Here is a 15,766-nt window from a genome sequence, read left to right on the forward strand (position 1 = left end):
AAGGGTCTCTCTTTCAGAGGGTGTGGGGGTCTCTCTTTCAGACAGTGTGAGATCTCTCTTTCAGACAGTGTGAGGGTCTCTCTTTCAGACAGTGTGAGGGTCTCTCTTTCAGACAGTGTGAAGGTCTCTCTTTCAGACGGTGTGAGGGTCTCTCTTTCAGAGGGTGTGAGGGTCTCTCTTTCAGACAGTGTGAAGGTCTCTCTTTCAGACAGTGTGAGAGTGTCTTTCAGAGGATGTGAGAGTCTCTCTTTCAGAGGGTGGAAGGGTCTCTCTTTCAGAGGGTGTGGGGGTCTCTCTTTCAGACAGTGTGAGATCTCTCTTTCAGACAGTGTGAGGGTCTCTCTTTCAGACAGTATGAGGGTCTCTCTTTCAGAGGGTGTGAGGGTCTCTCTTTCAGACAGTGTGAGATCTCTCTTTCAGACAGTGTGAGGGTCTCTCTTTCAGACAGTATGAGGGTCTCTCTTTCAGACAGTATGAGGGTCTCTCTTTCAGAGGGTGTGAGGGTCTCTCTTTCAGACAGTATGAGGGTCTCTCTTTCAGAGGGTGTGAGGGTCTCTCTTTCAGAGGGTGTGAGGGTCTCTCTTTCAGAGGGTGTGAGGGTCTCCCCCTAAGATATGAGTATGAAACTAACCAGAGACCTTCAGAGCATTCACAGGATGTATGACTTTCAAAGGTATTTTGACTAAAAAGCTCTTTTTTTTTTAGAAATCTTTTAGATTTCAGCATCATTCCGACTCCAGGGTGCTCTTTGGGGTCTTGGAATTTTAATGTGGAATTCTGAAGAGATTTATGATAAATTTTTTTATCAATTCTCGTGTGAGAAAGACACCAAGTCTGTCTGTGATGTCAACCCTACAATGGCTGCAACAACTTATGAAAAATAAAATAGAACAATGGGAAGGGACCCTTAAATACAAATGATTAATTAAGTTATACAAATAAAAATGTCCGTGGAAGATAATTATAATAATTGTATTTTAGTCATAATGGTGCATTTGACATGATTCTAAACTTGCAAGTGATTTTTTTATTTCGTATTTCCTTTTCTAAATAAACAAAAAAAAACAAATGTAAGAACCTCATCCTGACAATTTAAGACTTTCAGAAGGGAAAACAATTTAGATTTAGACAACGGGACCCGACAGCTGATATTTATTCTTTATACTTTGTACTCACTTTATTGATTTTTTTAGAACTATGTGTCTTTGAATCCATGAAATTTCTTGAGAAAGAACGTTCTGGATTTTGCATCACTCTGCATCACTCTGCATCACTCTGCTTCACTCTGCATCACTCATAGACTTCTATACAACCAGAGGAGTCGCCCCCTGGTGGTCAGGAGAGAGAATGCAGCTTTAACACATGAAGCATAGACTTCTATACAACCAGAGGAGTCCCCCTGGTGGTCAGGAGAGAGAATGCAGCTTTAACACATGAAGCATAGACTTCTATACAACCAGAGGAGTCCCCCTGGTGGTCAGGAGAGAGAATGCATCGTTTAAGGCACTTGGTTGGCGTCCTGGTCCGGAGGAAAGTCACATGATGTCTAATACACTGGAGACCAAACCAAAAGTCAGCGTTTACTTATTTAAATTAACATCTGTAATGTTACAAATGTAAACCATAAAGTTTTACTAAACCTAAGCGAGTAATAGTTTTAATGTGATTTTGTTTGGTTTTCTGACAAACTGCGTCTGTAATCTGAGAGAAGAAGATGGAGTTCCCTTGAGGATCCTTGTGGTTTGGGAATGTGTATTTCTGCGCCCAGCAAAGTGAAATCATATCCAAACACCTCAGAGTTTGTTCAAGTTTTGCTCTCCGCAGTTTTTAGCCAACGGGCTCACCTGTAAAGTATTTATTAATTATTATTTATTATTCATGAATAATTATGTAACTTTTCTCATTTCTATTAACATTTCCCGGGAAAAAAGAAATCGATGTAATCCTGAATCCTGGGATTAAACCCTAGTTCCCACCAGTTAGAACACACCTGTCTTCATTCACTGAAGGCAAATGAATCTAACATTCACCCTTTCATTCCTGTGTTTCAGCACTAGTGAGCAGTGTGCCTCGTCCTCGGCATCATGGATGCATGATTTATGACTGAATATGAACCTGTTCATGCTCCCATGAACAACAGCTCAAGTCAAACATTATATTTGTTTAATAGAGCTTTAAAACATATTTTCAGAACAATACAGGGAAATCCAGAAGCAGGTGAAATTCTCTGAAATGTTTTCTGCTGAAGAGGATTTCATCCTGAATTATCTCTCAGTTCTTCCTCTTCTTCAATGAGATAAAAGTCAAGCCATTACCTTTGACAAGATAATGATGGTGTCTGTGTGTGTGTGTCTGTGTGTGTGTGTGTCTGTGTGTGTGTGTGTGTGTGTGTGTGTGTGTGTAGCTTGGTGACGCCACTGGAGGGAACTGTTATGACATGCCTGTTGCTATAGGAACCCCAGGGAGGGGGTGTCTGACAAGGACTGTGTCTGCTCTCTGAGGGAAACACACACACACACACACACACACACACGCCTACGTAGAGTTGTTTACCAGTGTGTGTGTATATATATATATATATATATATATGTGTGTGTGTGTGTGTGTGTGTGTGTATTTGGCAGGCTGAAACATGGCGGACCCTCTTGGGTTCTCTTTGTGTGTCAGTTTGGTCTCCAGGGGCCCGCCGGAAAACAACTGTAGTCACCAGCTAAATGATGACAAACACTGTCTGAGGGACAGTATGTGTGTGTGTGTGTGTGTGCTTTCTTTCTAATAGGTGATCAAAAGATGCAGCTGGACTCGCCAGTTCTCCCCATTAGTAACAGCGTTCGGGCCTCCGGGGACATTTTCTGAACTCTGAAATCTCGACACTAATTCGATCTGCTGTGTGAAACAATGGTGTGAGTCGTTCACTAGCAGAGATGTGAGACAGTGGTGTGAGTCGTTCACTAGCAGAGATGTGAGACAGTGGTGTGAGTCGTTCACTAGCAGAGATGTGAGACAGTGGTGTGAGTCGTTCACTAGCAGAGATGTGAGACAGTGGTGTGAGTCGTTCACTAGCAGAGATGTGAGACAGTGGTGTGAGTCGTTCACTAGCAGAGATGTGAGACAGTGGTGTGAGTCGTTCACTAGCAGAGATGTGAGACAGTGGTGTGAGTCGTTCACTAGCAGAGATGTGAGACAGTGGTGTGAGTCGTTCACTAGCAGAGATGTGAGACAGTGGTGTGAGTCGTTCACTAGCAGAGATGTGAGACAGTGGTGTGAGTCGTTCACTAGCAGAGATGTGAGACAGTGGTGTGAGTCGTTCACTAGCAGAGATGTGAGACAGTGGTGTGAGTCGTTCACTAGCAGAGATGTGAGACAGTGGTGTGAGTCGTTCACTAGCAGAGATGTGAGACAGTGGTGTGAGTCGTTCACTAGCAGAGATGTGAGACAGTGGTGTGAGTCGTTCACTAGTAGAGATGTGAGACAGTGGTGTGAGTCGTTCACTAGTAGAGATGTGAGACAGTGGTGTGAGTCGTTCACTCCTAGAAATGTCTCTGTTGCAGCCGAGGTGCTGCATCAGGTCTCAGCTCCTTCAAGCTCAACAGGATCAGTTGTCTAGCTCACTTGAGCTGCACGCCATGACAGGTGCACTTGTTGTTTGTCTCCTATCGGCTGTTAGCGCGGCCGCTGTGAGTGCTAACAACACTCATGTTGGTTGTTTACCCATCTTTTGGGGGAGTAGCTTTGGAGGGAGGGATCGCCAACTTGGCGACTTTCTCCTCATATGGAGCTCCTCTCGTCGCTCCTCTCGTCGCTCCTCTCGTAACTCCGTCTGGAGCCGCTTTCAGTTGGCAACGTTGAGTTTTACAGTTTCATACAAAGTCAAGCATTTTTTGTGCCTTTCAGCACATTTTGTGTTTTTCAGCACAAAATACTTGTAACCACCAAACGTTGTGTATCGCATTTTAGTAGCGTAGAGAAAATAGTCCCGTGTGTGTGGCGGCCTGCGGGTACCACTGACTCATCAAAAGTCATTCCCCCAAAAACATCAAAGTTTACATGAAACATGTGTACGCTATTATATTGTGTACGTGAACAGCTAGGGCTTTTATTGTGGAGGGGAAACGGAAAGAGAGGAGAAGAGGATGTGTTCAAGTGAAAAGGGAGACAAGAGTAAAGTGGTTTGTCTTGTCGTACCTAACGAAGCAGCGTGTTGTTTTATTATTATGAAAGTTAAGGCTCCATGTTTGGGACTGTCAAGCTGGAAACGACAACTAACGCTCGCACAATTTAAATCAGCTGTTATTTTGAGTGTGCAGTGATATGAAACGCTGTAAACAGGCTGTACAGAACTTTATGGATGAATAAACTACCCCCCGCAACTCTGAACCAATCAGAACGCTTGATTCGATCCACCCGTATTAAAATGAGCACGACAACCCAGGCTTTAAACCAACAATACTCAAATGTTGAGATGCTAAATGTATTAATTACAATAATACAATATATATTAATACAACATTCTGAAAGAGGAAATTATGTCTACATTGACAACATTTACTTTGACTTCTGCTGAAACTGTCATTTCTTTTTATTAGTACTGTTCATTAATTAATATTGTTGTATTTCTACAGCATGGCGTCATTACTCTTCCTGAAGTAAAGTTTCTACATCTGTGTTCCACCGCTGGCTTTATTCCACCCTGAGTATTTGAAAGGAGACACATGTCCAAACCTGGACCATGAAACCAGCAGCATCTCTTTAAAAGGAAAAGTCTTTCTTCTGCAGTTTGGGGGACTTTTACCTCTTGATTCTGCAGAGCCACAGTTCATCCTCCGCTCGCTGCTGGCGGTCCAAACGCCTCGCAGCCTCCTCAGATTCCCGGGGCAGCGAGAGGGACGGCCTCGGTAATTATCACCAATCAATGGAGGTCACCGGGTGACTCCGGTCCTGTGTGTGAAGGCTTTATTGAGATACTTGCTCCAGCCTTTTGTTGAAGGTCAGTCTTTTAAGTATCCAGGGTGGGCTGGACGTCTTCATCACCTCTCTGTATCTAGCGCTGTATTGTCCTGAGCTCTTGTATTTAGTGAAAGCCTCTTACAGGACCTCCCTCCCTCCCTCATTTTAGCCAGTTGAGGTGAGCCACAATTGGCACAACAGTTGTATTGGACTCTCCATGCGCTCTACAGTTGTTTATTGTTGGGCCTCCATGCAGCCAGCGAGCAGCCAAAGCCTCTTATGCTGCCAAAGGAGCGGCGAGTACGAGCGGCTATAGGAGCCTCTCCTCGCAGCAGTAAAGCCTCTTAGTGGAGCTCCTCTTCAGCTTCTACTCAAAATGAGCGCAGTAATTGATACTTCAACTCACCAAAAGCTGCTCATTTGGCGTCAATATATGTTTAGGAGTATTGATGACAATGTTTATTTTTTAATATGGCGGGCTTGAGCGTTCTGAATCCAGACAATAGATGTATTGTGAACCTTTTCTTCAGGGAACGTTACAACTACATGTCATAGTTATGGAGGCAAACTGTTTCAATGTTCGACCAGCGGAGCTTATTGATATCTTTCTAAAAGTATTAACATAAGTCCATACTCATAAACCCATGTAATCAATTATTATAACCAATCACTAAGCCCTCATGTTATATAATACTCATTGTTGAATGAGGGCACCTTGAATAAATCCAAAGGGCAAATTAATTAATTAAAACAATGTATTTATTAGTCTCAACAAACCTCACTTGCAGAGCTCGTGTGTACACTGCATGTACACACACTGTATGTACACATAGTGTATGTACACACACTGCATGTACACACACTGTAGATTTAAAAACTCACTAATTTCCTAAAACAATCTGAATTCTTTACCAAATGTTCCTCCAACAGGAGGAACTGTTGCGTTTGTCAGGGACTATTTTCAGCGGCGGATTCATCCACCGTTGGTGCTCCAGTGAGTTTAGTGGCAGCAGGACGGAGTGTGTGGGGACTGAGACAAACTAAACAAGTGTGTGTGTGTTCATGGTAATGAAGGAATGTGTGTTTTTAACAAAAATGGAGCTTCCTGTCACAGAAGAAGATGCTGTTTCAGACGTTGACACATGTCAACGGATGTGCTGCCTGTGTGTAGAAGAGATTCAAAACAAAGATACGTTGGCAATTGTTTTTGAGTGATGTTGCAATACAAACACTCTATTTATTAAAATTACACATTTCCATAATAAGAAATGTTGTGTCGTTTGGTAACGACAATAAAGGTTTTTAAAAACATTAAAGCAGGACGACTATCATTATATTTATTCATCTTCCTTGATGTCCACATCTCAGTTATTACCCAGTGCTTTGTTTATTTTTTTGGGGAATGATGATGGCAGTGGCTAAATAATGAAACATATGTAAATGTATTATGAAAGTGCACCAGGGATTATGAAGTTAAACCTTCTCACTGCTCACGAGCCCTGAACCCAACACTGAAACATGGCTGAAGGGCTCATGTCAGTCCATCACTTTCATAACGTCTGTGTTATAACAGTTTCACATTTCAATAGGATCAAATGTTTTTAGAAGTCAGGTGTAAAATAAGTTAAGACATTTTAATGGAACGGATACAAAATGGGTGACTATGCCTTCTTAATGCTAAATGCTGTTGCCAGAAGATGCATGGGGAACATATATTACATTTGATCAAATATATAGTTGATCAGAGAAAACATTTGGCATTAAAACAAATCAACCATTAATATGCTGACCGTAGCCTCTTTCCAATCCACCCAGCTGAGCGCAGCCTCACAGATGATCCCTGGGAAGTAACATCGTGTTCATGCTGCTCGGCCTGCCTCCGTCTCTCTGCCTGTGTGCCATGTCCTTCCAAAAATTGCCGAGGATTTGGTGGTTTTTAATCTTTATTGCACCTCCTCTCGTCAATAAATCCCCTCCATTTTGTTAATGAAGTCCCCATCACAGTAATGAAGCCTTAAGTGTAATTGTGACACATTTCACTGTGTGTGTGTGTGTGTGTGTGTGTGTGTGTGCGTGCGTGCGTGTGCGTTAGTGTATTGTTCTTGCTACATAGAGAGGACCCACACATTTGGGCTGGTCCTCCCTTCCTTAAAGGGATGTTTAAGGGAAAAGTAAAGTTTGGTCTTAAGGTTCAGATTGAAACTAGTAACAGTCAATGTGAGGGGCTGGAGGCATTACAGAGTCCTCACAAAGATGGTAATTGTGCACGTGTGTGAGTGTGAGTGTCAGAGTGTGTGTGAGTGAGAGTATGTGTGTGTGTGTGTGTGTGTGTGTGTGTGTGTGTGTGTGTGTGTGTGTGTGATGGGATGCAGATCTGTGTGTCTATCCGGCCGAGAATTAATGTGACAAAGTGAATAAGTCGCTGCTTCCTTATTTACCTTTTTGTGTACTTCCTTTAACCCGGGAGTGTTGAGTTGGAGTTAAATGTGCTCGTTCATGCATCAGGAACCTCTTCATCTTGTGGAACCTCTGTAAACCCTGCCTGTAAAAATGTCTGTAAACCTGTCTGTAAACCTCTCTGTAAACCTCTCTTCAAAACTGTCTGTAAAACTGTCTTTAAAACTGTCTTTAAAACTGTCTGTAAACCTGTCTGTAAACCTCTCTTCAAAACTGTCTGTAAAACTGTGTTTAAGACTGTCTGTAAAACTGTCTTTAAAACTGTCTTTAAAACTGTCTGTAAACCTGTCTGTAAACCTGTCTGTAAACCTGTCTGTAAACCTCTCTTCAAAACTGTCTGTAAAACTGTGTTTAAGACTGTCTGTAAAACTGTGTTTAAAACTGTCTTTAAAACTGTCTTTAAAACTGTCTGTAAAACTGTCTGTAAAACTGTCTGTAAAACTGTCTGTAAACCTGTCTATAAAACTATATGTAAAACTGAATGTAAACCTGTCTTTAAAACTGTCTTTAAAACTGTCTGTAAAACTGTCTGTAAACCTGTCTATAAAACTGTCTTTAAAACTATCTGTAAAACTGAATGTAAACCTGTCTTTAAAACTGTCTTTAAAACTGTCTGTAAAACTGTCTGTAAACCTGTCTGTAAACCTGTCTGTAAACCTCTCTTCAAAACTGTCTGTAAAACTGTGTTTAAGACTGTCTGTAAAACTGTGTTTAAAACTGTCTTTAAAACTGTCTGTAAAACTGTCTGTAAAACTGTCTGTAAACCTGTCTATAAAACTGTCTTTAAAACTATCTGTAAAACTGAATGTAAACCTGTATTTAAAACTGTCTTTAAAACTGTCTGTAAAACTGTCTGTAAACCTGTCTATAAAACTGTCTTTAAAACTGTCTTTAAAACTGTCTTTAAAACTGTCTGTAAAACTGTCTATAAAACTATATGTAAAACTGAATGTAAACCTGTCTTTAAAACTGTCTGTAAAACTGTCTATAAAACTATATGTAAAACTGAATGTAAACCTGTCTTTAAAACTGTCTGTAAAACTGTCTGTAAAACTGTCTGTAAACCTGTCTATAAAACTGTATTTAAAACTGTCTTTAAAACTGTCTTTAAAACTGTCTGTAAAACTGTCTATAAAACTATATGTAAAACTGAATGTAAACCTGTCTTTAAAACTGTCTGTAAAACTGTCTGCAAACCTGTCTATAAAACTGTCTTTAAAACTATCTGTAAAACTGAATGTAAACCTGTATTTAAAACTGTCTTTAAAACTGTCTGTAAAACTGTCTGTAAACCTGTCTATAAAACTGTATTTAAAACTGTCTTTAAAACTGTCTTTAAAACTGTCTGTAAAACTGTCTATAAAACTATATGTAAAACTGAATGTAAACCTGTCTTTAAAACTGTCTGTAAAACTGTCTGCAAACCTGTCTATAAAACTGTCTTTAAAACTATCTGTAAAACTGAATGTAAACCTGTATTTAAAACTGTCTTTAAAACTGTCTGTAAAACTGTCTGTAAACCTGTCTATAAAACTGTCTTTAAAACTATCTGTAAAAGTGAATGTAAACCTGTCTTTAAAACTCTGTTTAAAACTGTTTTAAAAATTGTCTTTAAACCTGTCTGTAAAACTGTCTTTAAAACGGTCTGTAAACCTGTCTGTAAGCCTGTCTGTAAACCTGTCTTTAAAACTCTGTAAACCTGTCTGTAAAACTGTTGCAAACCTGTATTTAAAGCTGTCTGTAAAACTGTGTTTAAAACTGTCTGTAAATCTGCTGTGAACCTGTATTTAAAACTGTCTGTAAAACTCTGTTTAAAACTGTGTTTAAAACGGTCTGTAAGCCTGTCTGTAAACCTGTCTGTAAACCTGTCTGTAAACCTCTCTTCAAAACTGTCTGTAAACCTGTCAGTAAACCTGGCTGTAAAACGGCCTTTAAAACGGTCTGTAAACCTGTCTTTAAAACTGTGTTTAAAACTGTCTTTAAAACTGTCTGTAAAACTGTGTTTAAGACTGTCTGTAAAACTGTGTTTAAAACTGTCTTTAAAACTGTCTGTAAAACTGTCTGTAAAACTGTCTGTAAACCTGTCTGTAAAACTGTCTGTAAAACTGTCTGTAAAACTGTCTTTAAAACTATCTGTAAAACTGAATGTAAACCTGTCTTTAAAACTCTGTTTAAAACTGTTTTAAAAATTGTCTTTAAACCTGTCTGTAAAACTGTCTTTAAAACGGTCTGTAAACCTGTCTGTAAGCCTGTCTGTAAACCTGTCTTTAAAACTCTGTAAAACTGTTGTAAACCTGTCTTTAAAACTCTGTTTAAAACTGTCTGTAAACCTGTCTGTAAAACTGTTGCAAACCTGTATTTAAAGCTGTCTGTAAAACTGTGTTTAAAACTGTCTGTAAATCTGTTGTAAACCTGTATTTAAAACTGTCTGTAAAACTGTGTTTAAAACTGTCTGTAAACCTGTCTTTAAACCTGTCTTTAAACCTGTCTGTAAACCTGTCTTTAAAACTCTTTTTAAAATTGTCTTTAAACCTGTCAATAAAACTGTTGTAAACCTGTCTATAAACCTGTATTTAAAACTGTCTATAAAGCTGTCTGTGAAACTGTCTGTAAACCTGTATTCAAACCTGTCTGTAAACCTGTCTGTAAAAGTTTAAACTGTTAGGATGCGTTGAAGTCCAACACACGCCTCCACACATTTCCATTAGTACCTCCACCAGGAGCTCATGTGTTCATGTGTGTGCACTTCTTATCTCGCCTCCTGCTGGACCCGTCAGCCTCATATTTTCATTTTCATCGATGACTTTCTGGTTAAGGACCTCTCATATTTGGAGGGATTCACCTTTTCTGAAATATTATTTATAAACAGTCAACGACTGCAAACTGATCCGAGCGTGTCTCACGTCCACAGGAGCTAGTTAGCTGCTAGTTAGCTGCTAGCATAGTGTGTGAGAGTAAAAACAAGGTGATCCTCTTGCCGTTGTGTTTACATTCATTCAATCCAACATTTCAGCAGTGGCCTTTGCAACAACAGGTGGAGCTCTGCACTCTGCTGCATTTTTCCAGTTCATTTCCGTTATTAAATGAAAGTGTGATGAGGCCTCAATCAGTCTGTATAGTTTAATGGTGTGGATATGTAGTATTAGCTTTCAGATAACACATTGAAAATCATCTTTAAACACACAACTCTGAGAGGAGATCATAAATTCAGAGTATTGACACGTGGAATATGTCGGCATCAACATCAAATGCATGAACACATTGTCAAAAGCAAACCACTCTTCCTTTAAATGAGTCCCACCTGATAGTTACAAGCTTAGTCAAAGTGTTTATTCTTCCATTCAGAGCTCAGGAGAGGACAGTAAACACTGGCGCACATTATTTGGGGTAAATGTTGATCCAAGGCGGTGTTAGCCATTCTTAGGACGTCCAGAGCCGGCCAACATACTTCAGTTAGTGGCGCTGACACTCATTCAGTTTGTTAAGTCAGCGTTAAGCTCCCGTCGTTATGAGTCAAGCTGAACTCTTGACTGAGCGTCCCGACTGGAATTCTCTCCATTCTGTCACTCATTCTTCACAGCGGCAACAAACGGAGGCCGGCACGGCGAGGGCTTCAGGTAGAGACTCTGAGCTGTGAATGGTCCCATAGAGCCGCTCCGAGGACGCATTTAGATGTGCCGCCGCTGCATTGAGATGTACTGAGCCGTGTTAAGATGGAGGGACGCAGTGTTGGAGCTGCATTGAGGAGCACTGAGGGTGAATTGAGATGTTTTGAGCCATATTTAAATTCTACTGGAGCCGTATTGGAGCTGTATTGAGATGTATCAGAGCACAGCTAATTGAAGCTGAGCAGCAGAGAATGTTGTGCTTTGTGGCCGGACGGGATTGTCCATGCTGCAGCAGCATGGCATTGTGGTCTAAAGGGATCCTCCATGCTATTGTGGTGTAAGGAGATTGTCCACAGCGGAAGGTAAGAAAAGGAGAAAAGCCATGAAGAGAAGGAGCACTCGAGCTGCCAGAGGTGATGTAAGTCTGCCGGGCTGTGTGTTGTCCGTCTGAGCTCTCTGTCCCAATAGGAGAGCCGGGGCTCAGATTAAATGTGTCCAGTGTGTGGCCCGGTACAGCCTCGCTGTGTGATGTGTGGCCCGGGCCAGCCCCTCCATTTAATACGTGGATCAGTTTGACCTCCACATTTGATGTGCAGAGCAGCCTAACCCTTCTTTTGTCGCAAAGAAAAGCCCCTAATACTGAGAGCAAAGACCTTTACAAGGCTGCGCTCAGGAGTTAGTGTGACACACCAAAACTCTGCCCGCTGTTCACACTGAATGGCCATTTGGTTATCACTCCATTAGGCAGTCGGACATTTCAATCAGCCTGGCCTTTGAAACCTTCAACGGCCGCACAACACCGTCAACAAGGAACCCAGAGAAAGCGTCTGTGAGTTTAGGAATAGTAGTTCCTGTGCGTTAAACCGTCAGCCTGCTGTTTGTCTGGTTCCGTTAGCCGTGCAGTAGGAATCTGCTAACAGCTAACTAGCTCTCCTACGGTTGTTTGTCATTAGCAAAGCGGGCGTTATACATACATAATCAAATAGATGCATGCAAAGTGTTTTCTAAAAGTGTGAACACTCCAGTCGTGAGGTCTTTGAGCGGACATGAGCTCAACACATGAGGCTGACGGTCCAGCAGAAGGTTAGCGTGGACAGACAGACACAGCACACAGGACTAGACACATAAGGTCCTTGTGAAGGTAAATACAGATAAGATTTCTGTAAGCAAGCTGCTTACAGAAGTGAACATAAAAATGAATATTAGTAAGGAAAGTACAACCGAGAAGTCTTGCTGTATATCTATAATAAACTAGCTGTGATGAACTCTTTTAAAATCTGATGATGATGCTCTCCTCCTTCAATACTTTTGATTCATGACTGAGCTGTGGAGCAAACAGAAGGGTGCGTCAGAGATATACGGGATTATGAGAGCATTAGTATTGCAGCACATTAGATGGAAGATGGAGGTGTACTTTGGACTTCAGGCAACGTTTCATGATGCAGGTCTTTGAAAGTTATTGGTTTGGACTTTGTCTTGTATCCACTAAAGTTGAAAAAAATTAACCGATTAATCCCATTATGCGCCAAATTCAATAATGAAGTAAAAACTAGAGTATTGCACGCTTTTGTTTTAAAGTAATGTTATCAGAACAATACAACAGCACTCTGGAGCAACAACAAGTTAACATACATGCATATATAGTTTATACATCTGTTTTATTTATTTTTTCTGAACAGGTACAGGGACAAACCACTCCTTCTTTAGTCCATGTTCAGTACCTTACTACTTACTACCCTTACTTCCTTACTACCCTTACTACTGAACATGGACCAAAGAAGGAGTGGTTTGTCCCTCACAGGGACCCTTACTACTGAACATGGACCAAAGAAGGAGTGGTTTGTCCCTCACAGGGACCCTTACTACTGAACATGGACCAAAGAAGGAGTGGTTTGTCCCTCACAGGGACCCTTACTACTGAACATGGACCAAAGAAGGAGTGGTTTGTCCCTCACAGGGACCCTTACTACTGAACATGGACCAAAGAAGGAGTGGTTTGTCCCTCACAGGGACCCTTACTACTGAACATGGACCAAAGAAGGAGTGGTTTGTCCCTCACAGGGACCCTTACCACTGAACATGGACCAAAGAAGGAGTGGTTTGTCCCTCACAGGGACCCTTACTACTGAACATGGACCAAAGAAGGAGTGGTTTGTCCCTCACAGGGACCCTTACTACTGAACATGGACCAAAGAAGGAGTGGTTTGTCCCTCACAGGGACCCTTACTACTGAACATGGACCAAAGAAGGAGTGGTTTGTCCCTCACAGGGACCCTTACTACTGAACATGGACCAAAGAAGGAGTGGTTTGTCCCTCACAGGGACCCTTACTACTGAACAGTACCTGTTCAGAAATAGTGCAATATACTAGTTTTTTACTTGATTATTGAATTTGGCGCAGAGTGCGATTAATCGCAGAAAAATCATGCGATTAATCAGGTAATTTCTTTCCAACTTTTTATATATATATATATATATATATATATATATATATATATATATATATATATATATATACACACACACACACACACACAACAGTCATATAGCCTTAGAGATGAGCACCAGGTTGATGCAACTTTAAAATGTACAGTTTGTGTGATAATTTGCCGCAGCGCAGTGTGGCATTTAAAGCAAGCGCAACAAAAGTATTTTTCATGACAACCCTTAGTGGCATTTTGATTAATTTGGCGACCCACGAGGAAGAACCTACTAATTTAAACCCAAACCATCTGGTTTCCTTTATTTAACCTTGTGCTTTTGTTGCCTAAACCTAACGAGGTGATTTTGTTGTGTAGGTAAACCTAAAATGTAAATAAATCTACATTTACAAGTAAAACAACTGCATGCAGGTAATGAGCCTAAACGACATCTGAAGTAGTTGAGTGTTTTATTTGGACGTTTACTTTGAAAGGACAGGTGACCTTCAGCTGACCTGTCGTCCCTGACGGGGTCACTCCGGCGCTGGAGGGGTTCCCAGAGCGTCTGAAGGTCTTGGCCGCTGAGCGAGCGCCGGTAATTGAGGAGTTTGGCGTTATTGGTTTTACATGAGCATAATGTGGAAAAACTATTGAAGTCATTATGTGGAGCTGTGAGAATACTCAGCCTTGAATAGTATGAGCTAAGTGATTTGTATGTATTTCACAGAGAAGAGCTCAGTGGAGGGGGATTGAATGAGTGAATAATTGCTTTGATAGGATTCCTCTATTGATGAAGTAATTCCCCATTGACAGGTGACAAGCTGCCATTGTGCCCACAACCCCCAGCCTTTATTTGGTTGTTATCAGAGGCTGCAGGACAGCAGCTCTCCTCACAATGCGAGTTGCTTTATGAAGGCCTGTGGGTACAGTGGTCTCTGAGGAAGAAGAAACAACCTCCCCCTGATTGAAATAAAGATGTCAAAGTGAATCAGACAATGAGACGATTCCCATCTGCTCTGTGCGGCTTCATTTCAGTTTGCCTTTATCTCTCTGTCTGTCTGTCTCTTCATTGGTCTGTGAAGAGGCAGAATGCTTCTCTGTGATTACCATGCAAATGTATTTCATTAGGATGTAAATGATCAACATAATGATGATTTTTAATTAGAATGTAAATGATGATTATTTGTATGAAGATATCAGCAGCTGTGGGAGAGAACTGTGACAGCGAGCTGTCGCCTCTGGATGGATGGATGGGTAGATGGGTGTATGGATGGATGGATGGGTGTATGGATGGATGGGTGGGTGGATGGGTGTATGGATGGATGGATGGGTGGATGGGTGTATGGATGGATGGATGGGTGGATGGGTGTATGGATGGATGGGTGTATGGATGGATGGGTGTATGGATGGATGGGTAGATGGGTGGATGTGTGGATGGATGGATGGATGGATGGATGGGTGAATGGATGGATGGATGGGTGGATGGGTGTATGGATGGATGAGTGGATGATTGGATGGATAGATGAGTGGGTGGATGTGTGGATGGATGGATGGATGGATGGGTGGGTGGGTGGATGGATGGATATTTGATGGGTGAATGGATGGGTGGAAGGATGGATGGATGGATGGGTGGGTGTATGGATGAGTGGATGGATGGGTGGGTGGGTGGATGGATGGATATTCGATGGGTGAATGGATGGATGGGTGGGTGAATGGATGGATGGGTGGGTGAATGGATGGATATTTGATGGGTGAATGGATGGGTGGAAGGATGGATGGATGGGTGGGTGGGTGGATGGATGGATATTTGATGGATGGATGATTAGATGGGTGAATGAGATGAGTGAATGCATGGATATATTGGTGAATGGATGATGATAGATGATGGATGGGTGGATAGATGGACGGATGGGTTGATGGATGGATACATGATTGAATGGGTGAATGGATGGATGGGTAAGGAAGTTAGATGGATGGATGGGTGGATGAATGGGTGGATGGATGGTTGGATGATTACATGGGTGAATGGATGAATGAATGGATGGATGGATGGATGGATGGGTGGGTGGATGGATGGATATTTGATGGATGGATGATTAGATGGGTGAATGAGATGAGTGAATGCATAGATATATTGGTGAATGGATGATGATAGATGATGGATGGGCGGATAGATGGACGGATGGGTTGATGGATGGATACATGATTGAATGGGTGAATGGATGGATGGGTAAGGAAGTTAGATGGATGGATGGGTGGATGAATGGGTGGATGGATGGTTGGATGATTACATGGGTGAATGGATGAATGAATGGATGGATGGATGGGTCAATG

This window comes from Clinocottus analis, unplaced genomic scaffold (genome assembly GCF_023055335.1).
Source record: "Clinocottus analis isolate CAN_PGR_092001 unplaced genomic scaffold, fCliAna1.0.p SCAF_64, whole genome shotgun sequence".
NCBI lineage: Eukaryota > Metazoa > Chordata > Actinopteri > Perciformes > Cottidae > Clinocottus > Clinocottus analis.